Raw genomic sequence first — 6,981 nt, 5'->3', positions numbered from 1 at the left:
TACCTAGGAACCCCAGCAAGAGATTCACTTTAGCATCAAAGACACAAATAAGTTGAAAGTAAAGGATGGAAAAATACATTCCAAGTGTACAAGTTCCCTATGACAAATCACCGCACACTAAGTAGCTGAAAACAATGGAAATTCATTCTCTTGCAGTTCTAGAGACCAGAAGTCCAAAATAAAGGTGTAAGTCAGGTTAACTCCTTCTGGAGGTTGAGGGAGAACTCATCCCATGCCTCTCTCCTAGCTTCTGGTTGCTGCTGGCATCCTTGGCATTCTATAGCTTATAGGTACGTTACTCTAATCCCCACCTCCGTCTTCACATGGCCTTCTTCTGTGTGTGTGTCTTTCAAATATCCCTTTTCTTTCTCTTACAAGGACGCCTACCATTGGATTTAAGACCCAACCTAAGACCAAGATGATCTCATCTCAAAACTTAATTATGTCCATTAACTTAATTACATCTGCAGCAAAGACCCTATTTCCAAATAGGTATCAGAGTTAGGACTTAAATATATCTTTCTGTAGTCACTATTCAACCCCCTACAATATGCAGATAATAATCAAAGGAAAGCTGGGACAGCTAGACTAAAAGCAGACTAAATAAACTTTAAGTAAAAAATAATTACAAAAAACAAAGAATATATTGATAAGAAGGTCAATCCATCAAGATGTGACAACAGTTATAAACATATATCCACTTAACAACAAAGTCCCAAAATATATGAGACAAAAACTGGCAGAATTGAGAGATAAATAGACAGTTCTACAATAATAGTTGAAGATTTCAAAATGCAATTTCAGTAATGGATAGAACAACCACACAGAAGATCAATAAAGAAATAGAAGATTAAAACAACACTATAAGCCAATTAGACCTAATAGACATATATGGAACACCACACCCAACAACAACATACATTCTTCTCAACCGCACTGGAAATTTCTCCAGAATAGACCACATATCAGTCCACAAAGCAAGTCTCAATGAATTTTAAAAGACTGAAATCATACAAAGTATGTTATCTGCTACAATGAAATAAAGCTAGAAATCAATCACAGAAGGAAACTTGGAAAATTCACAAATATGTGGAAACAAAACAACACACTCTTAACTTGTGGGTCAAAGAACAAATTAAAAGAGAGATAAGAAGATAATTTCAAATGAATGAAAACAAAAACACAGCATACTCAAACTCATGCAATACATCAAAAGTAGTGCTCAAAGAGAAATTTGTAGCTGAAAATGCTTACATTAAAAAAAGAGCAATTCCTATCAAAATAACACCAGCATTCTTCACAGAGCTAGAACAAACAATCCTAAAATTTGTATGGAACCAGAAAAGATCCCAAATAGCCAAAGCAATCTTGAAAAAGAAAACCAAAACTGGAGGCATCACAATCCCAGACTTCAAGCTGTATTACAAAACTGAAATCATCAAGACAGTATGGTACTGGCACAAAAACAGACACTCAGATCAATGGAACAGAATAGAGATCCCAGAAATGGACCCACAAATGTATGGCCAACTAATCTTTGACAAAGCAGGAAAGAATATCCAATGGAATAAAGACAGTCTCTTCAGCAAATGGTGCTGGGAAAACTGGACAGCGACATGCAGAAAAATGAACCTGGACCACCTCACAAAAATAAACTCAAAATGGATGAAAGACCTAAATGCAAGACAGGAAGCCATCAAAATCCTAGAGGAGAAATCAAGCAAAAACCTCTTTGATCTTGGCCTCAGCAACTTCTCACTCAACATGTCTCCAGAGGCAAGGGAAACAAAAGCAAAATTGAACTATTGGGACCTCATCACAGTAAAAATCTTCTGCATAGCAAAGGAAACAATCAGCAAAACGAAAAGGCAACCAACGGAATGGGAGAAGATATTTGCAAATGACATATCAGATAAAGGGTTAGTATCGAAAATCTATAAAGAACTTATCAAACTCAACACCCAAAAAATGAATAATCCAGTCAAGAAATGAGCAAAAGACAGGAATAGACACTTTTCCAAAGAAAACGTCCAGATGGCCAACCAACACATGAAAAGATGCTCACCATCACTCATCATCAGGGAAATACAAATCAAAACCACAATGAGATGTCACCTCACACCTGTCAGAATGGCTATCATTAACAACTCAGGCAATAACCGAGGATGCGGAGAAAGAGGATCTTTTTTGCACTGCTGGTGGGAATGCAAACTGGTGTGGCCACTCTGGAAAACAATATGGAGGTTGCTCAAAAAACTAAAAATAGAACTACCCTACAACCCAGCAATTGCACTACTAGGTATTTACCCAAGGGATACAGGTGTGCTGTTTCGAAGGAACACATGCACCCCAATGTTTATAGCAGCACTATCAACAATAGCCAAAGTATGGAAAGAGTCTAAATGTCTAAATGTCCATTGATGGATGAATGGATAAAGAAGATGTGATATATATATATACACAATGGAATATTACTCAGCAATCAAAAAGAATGAAATCTTGCCATTTGCAACTATGTGGATGGAAATGGAGGGTATTGTGCTAAGTGAAATTAGTCAGTCAGAGAAAGACAAATATCACATGACTTCACTCACATGAGGAATTTAGGATACAAACAGATGAACATAAGGGAAGGGATGCAAAAATAATATAAAAACAGGGAGGGGGACAAAACATAAAAGACTCTTAAATATAGAGAACTAATAGAGGGTTACTGGAAGGGTTGTGGGAGGGGATTATAGGGGCACCCGGGTGAGCTTTGGCTCAGGTCATGATCCTGCAGTTCATAGGTTTGAGCCCTGTGTTGGGCTCTGTGCTGACATTTCAGAGCCTGGAGCCTCCTTCGGATTATGTGTCTCCCTCTCTCTCTGCCCCTCCCGCACTCGTGCTCTGTCTGTCTGTCTGTCTCTCTCCCTCTCTCCCTCCCTCCCTCTCTCTCTCTCAAAAATAAATAAACATTAAAAAACCTTTTTAAAGATTATTATATAAAAAATACTATGAAGGGGCACTTGGGTGGCTCAGTTGGTTGAGCATCTGACTTCGGCTCATGATCTCACAGTTGGTGAGTTCAAGCCCCACATCAGGCTCTCTGCTGTCAGCATAGAGCCTGCTTCGGGGCCTGATTTGGAGCCTGCTTAAGAGTATCTGTCCCCACCCCACCCCCGCCTCTCCCCCACTGGCTCTCTCTCTCTCCCTCTCTCTCTCAAAATAAACTTTAAAAAAAATACTGTGAACAATTGTAAACCAACAAATTAGATAATCTAACTGAAATAGACAAACTTCTAGAAAAATACATACTATCAAAGGGCGCCTGGGTGGCTCAGTTGGTTAAGCAACTGACTTCGGGTCAGGTCATGATCTCGCAGTTTGTGAGTTCAAGCCCCACAACGGGCTCTGTGCTGACAGCTCAGAGCCTGGAGCCTACTTCAGATTCTGTGTCTCCCCCTCTCTCTATCCCTCCCTTGCTCATGCTCTGTGTCTCTCTGTCTCTCAATAATAAATAAACGTTAAAAAAATTTTTTTTAAACTGACTCAAGAACAAACACAAAAATTCAACAGACCTATAACAAGAGATTGAATCAGTAATCAAAAACCTTCCTCCTAACAAAGCCTAGGACCATAAGCTTTCATTGGTGAACTCTACCAAATGTTTAAAGAAGTAATACCAATGCTTCTCAAACTCCTCCAAAGTATAAAAGTGAAAGAAGCACTTCCTAACTCATTCTATGACACCAGCGTTACCCTGATACCAAAGCCAGACAAAAACAACCCAAAGGGAAACTAGAGACAGCATACCTTATGAATATAGATGAGAAAAATCCTCAACAAAATACAAGCAAACCTAACCCAGCAGCACAGTAAGAGGATTATACCTCATGACTGAGTGGGATATATTCCAGAATGCAAGGGTGCTTCAGCATATGAAAATCAATCAGTGTACTATACCACATTACCAGAATAAAGGGGGAAAAATAACACATGTTCATCTCACTTAATACAGAAAAAGTATTTGAAAATATCTAACACCTTTTCATGATGGAAATCCTGAACAAACTAAGAGCAAAAAGGAATTTCCTCAACATAATAAAGGGGATTTACAAAAAATCCAAAGCTAATACCCTCAATAGCCATGGCTTTAGCTTTATCTGAAGTTCAGGGTCCTGTACCAAGTTCATATGGTTATTTGGAGAATTCATTTTCTTGCAGCTGTAGAACTTGTGGAGGATTGCTTCTTCTTATTTTTATTTATTTTATTTTTCTTTGAGAGAGAGAGAGAGAGTGCATGTGCATGTGAGGGAGGGGCAGAGGGAGAAAGAGAGAATTCTTTTTTTTTTTTTAACTCAAGTTAGTTAACATATAGTAGGATTGGTTTCAGGAGTGAATTTAGTGATTCATCACTTACATGTAACACCCAGTACTCATCCCAGCAAGTGCCCTCCTTAATGTCCATCACTCATTTAACCCATCCCCCCTCGCACCTTCCCTCCAGCAACCCTCAGTTTGTTCTCTGTATTTAAGAGTCCCTTATGGTTTGCCTCTCTCTCCATTTTTACCTTATTTTATTTTTTTCTTCCCTTCCCCTATGTTCATCTGTTTTGTTTCTTAAATTCCACGAGTGAAGTCATATAATATTTGTCTTTCTGACTTATTTTGCTTAGCATAACACACTCCAGTTCCATCCACATTGTTGCAAATGGCAAGATTTCATTCTTTTTGATCGCTGAGTAATATTCCAGTGTGTGTGTGTGTGTGTGTGTGTGTGTGTGTGTGTGTGTGTATACCACATCTTCTTTATCCATTCATCAGTCAGTGGACATTTGGGCTCTTTCCATAATTTGACTATTGTTGATAGTACTGTTATAAACATTGTGGTGCATTTTTGTATCCTTTGGATAAATACCTAGTAGTGCAATTGCTGGGTCATAGGGTAGTTCTATTTTTAATTTCATACTGGAAACTTCATACTGTTTTCCAGAGTGGCTGTGCCAGTTTGCATTCCCACTAACAGTACAAAATGTTCCCCTTTCTCTGCATCCTCACTGAATCTGTTGATTCCTGAGTTGTTCATTTTAGTCTTTTTGGCAGGTATGAGGTGGTATCTCATTGTGGGTTGGATTTGTATTTCCCTAATGATGAGTGATGTTGAACATCTTCATGTGTCTGTTAGCCATCTGGATGTCTTCTTTGGAAAAGTGTCTATTTGTATCTTCTGGTCATTTCTTCACTGGATTATTTGTTTTTTGGGGGTGTTAGGTTTGATAAGTTCTTTATAGGTTTTGGATACTAATCCTTTATCCAACATGTCATTTGCAAACATCTTCTCCCATTCCATCGGTTACCTTTTAGTTTTGTTGATTGTTTCCTTCACTGTGCAGAAGCTTTTTATCTTGCTGAGGTCCCAATAGTTCATTTTTGCTTTTGTTTCCATTGCCTCCAGAGACATGTCTAGTAAGACGTTGTTGTGGCCAAGGTCAAAGCGGTTGCTGCCTATTTTCTCCTCTAGAATTTTGATGGTTTCCTGTCTCATATTTAGGTCTTGTAAATGGGATTGATTCCTCGATTTTTCTTTCTGCTGCTTATTATTGATGTATAGAAATGCAACCGATTTCTGTACACTGATTTTATATCCTGTGACTTTGCTGAATGCATATATCAGTTCTAGCAGTTTTTTGGTGGAGTCTTTCAAGTTTTCCACATAGAGTATCATGTTGTCTGTGAAGAGTGAAAGCTTGACTTCTTCCTTTCTAATTTGTATGCATTGTCTGATTGCTGAGGCTAGGACTTTCCGTATTATATTGAACAACAGTGGTGAGAGTGGACATCCCTGTTGTGTTCCTGACCTTAGGGGAAAAGCTCTAAGTTTTTCCCCATTGAGGATGATATTAGCTGTGCGTTTTTGTATATGGCATTTTTTTAAATTTTTTTAACGTTTATTTATTTTTGAGACAGAGAGAGACAGAGCATGAACAGGGGAGGGTCAGAGAAAGGGAGACACAGAATCCGAAACAGGCTCCAGGCTCTGAGCTGTCAGCACAGAGCCCGACGCGGGGCTCGAACTCACAGCCGTGAGATCATGACCTGAGCCAAAGTCGGCCGCTTAACCGACTGAGCCACCCAGGCGCCCCTGTATATGGCATTTTTGAAGTTGAGGGATGTTCCTTCAATTCCTACTTTCTTGAGGGTTTTTATCAAGAAAGGATGCTGTATTTTGTCAAATACCTTTTCTAAATCTATTGAGAGAATCATGCGGTTTGTATCCTTTCCTTTATTAATATGGTATATCACATTGATTTTCGGATACTGAACCACCCCTGTAGCCCAGGAATAAATCCCACTTGATCATGGTGAATAATTCTTTTAATGTATTGTTGGGCTTGATGTCCTAATATCTTGTGGAGAATTTTTGCATCCATGTTCATCAGGGAAATTGGTCTATAGTTCTCCTTTTTAGTGAGGTCTTCGTCTGCTTTTGAAATCAAGGTACTGCTGGCCTCATAGAATGAGTTTGGAAGTTTCCCTTTCATTTCTTTCTTTCTTTCTCTTTTCTTTTCTTTTTTCTTTTTCTTTCTTTTTTCTTTTCTTTTCTTTTTTTTTTTTTTTTTTTTTTTTTTTTGTAACAGCTTCAAAAGAATAAGTATTAACTCTTCTTTAAATGTTTGGTAGAATTCCCATGGGAAGCCATCTGGCCCTGGACTCTTGTTTGTTGGGCAATTTTTGATACTGATTCAATTTCTTTACTGGTTATGGGTCTGTTCAAATTTTCCATTTCTTCCTGTTTCAGTTTTCATAGTTTATATTTTTCTAGGAATTTATCCATTTCTTCCAGATTGTCCAATTTGTTGGCATATAATTGCTCATAATGTTCTCTTATTATTGTTTGTATTTCTGCAGTGTTGGTTGTGATCTCTCCTCTTTCATTCATGATTTTATTTATTTGGGTCCTTTCCTTTTTCTTTTTGACAAATCTGGCTGGGGTTTATC

The sequence above is a fragment of the Panthera tigris genome, chromosome D3, assembly GCF_018350195.1.
Source record: "Panthera tigris isolate Pti1 chromosome D3, P.tigris_Pti1_mat1.1, whole genome shotgun sequence".
Classification (NCBI taxonomy): domain Eukaryota; kingdom Metazoa; phylum Chordata; class Mammalia; order Carnivora; family Felidae; genus Panthera; species Panthera tigris.
The sequence above is the reverse complement of the archived record's forward strand: the minus strand, read 5'-3'. Positions refer to the sequence as shown.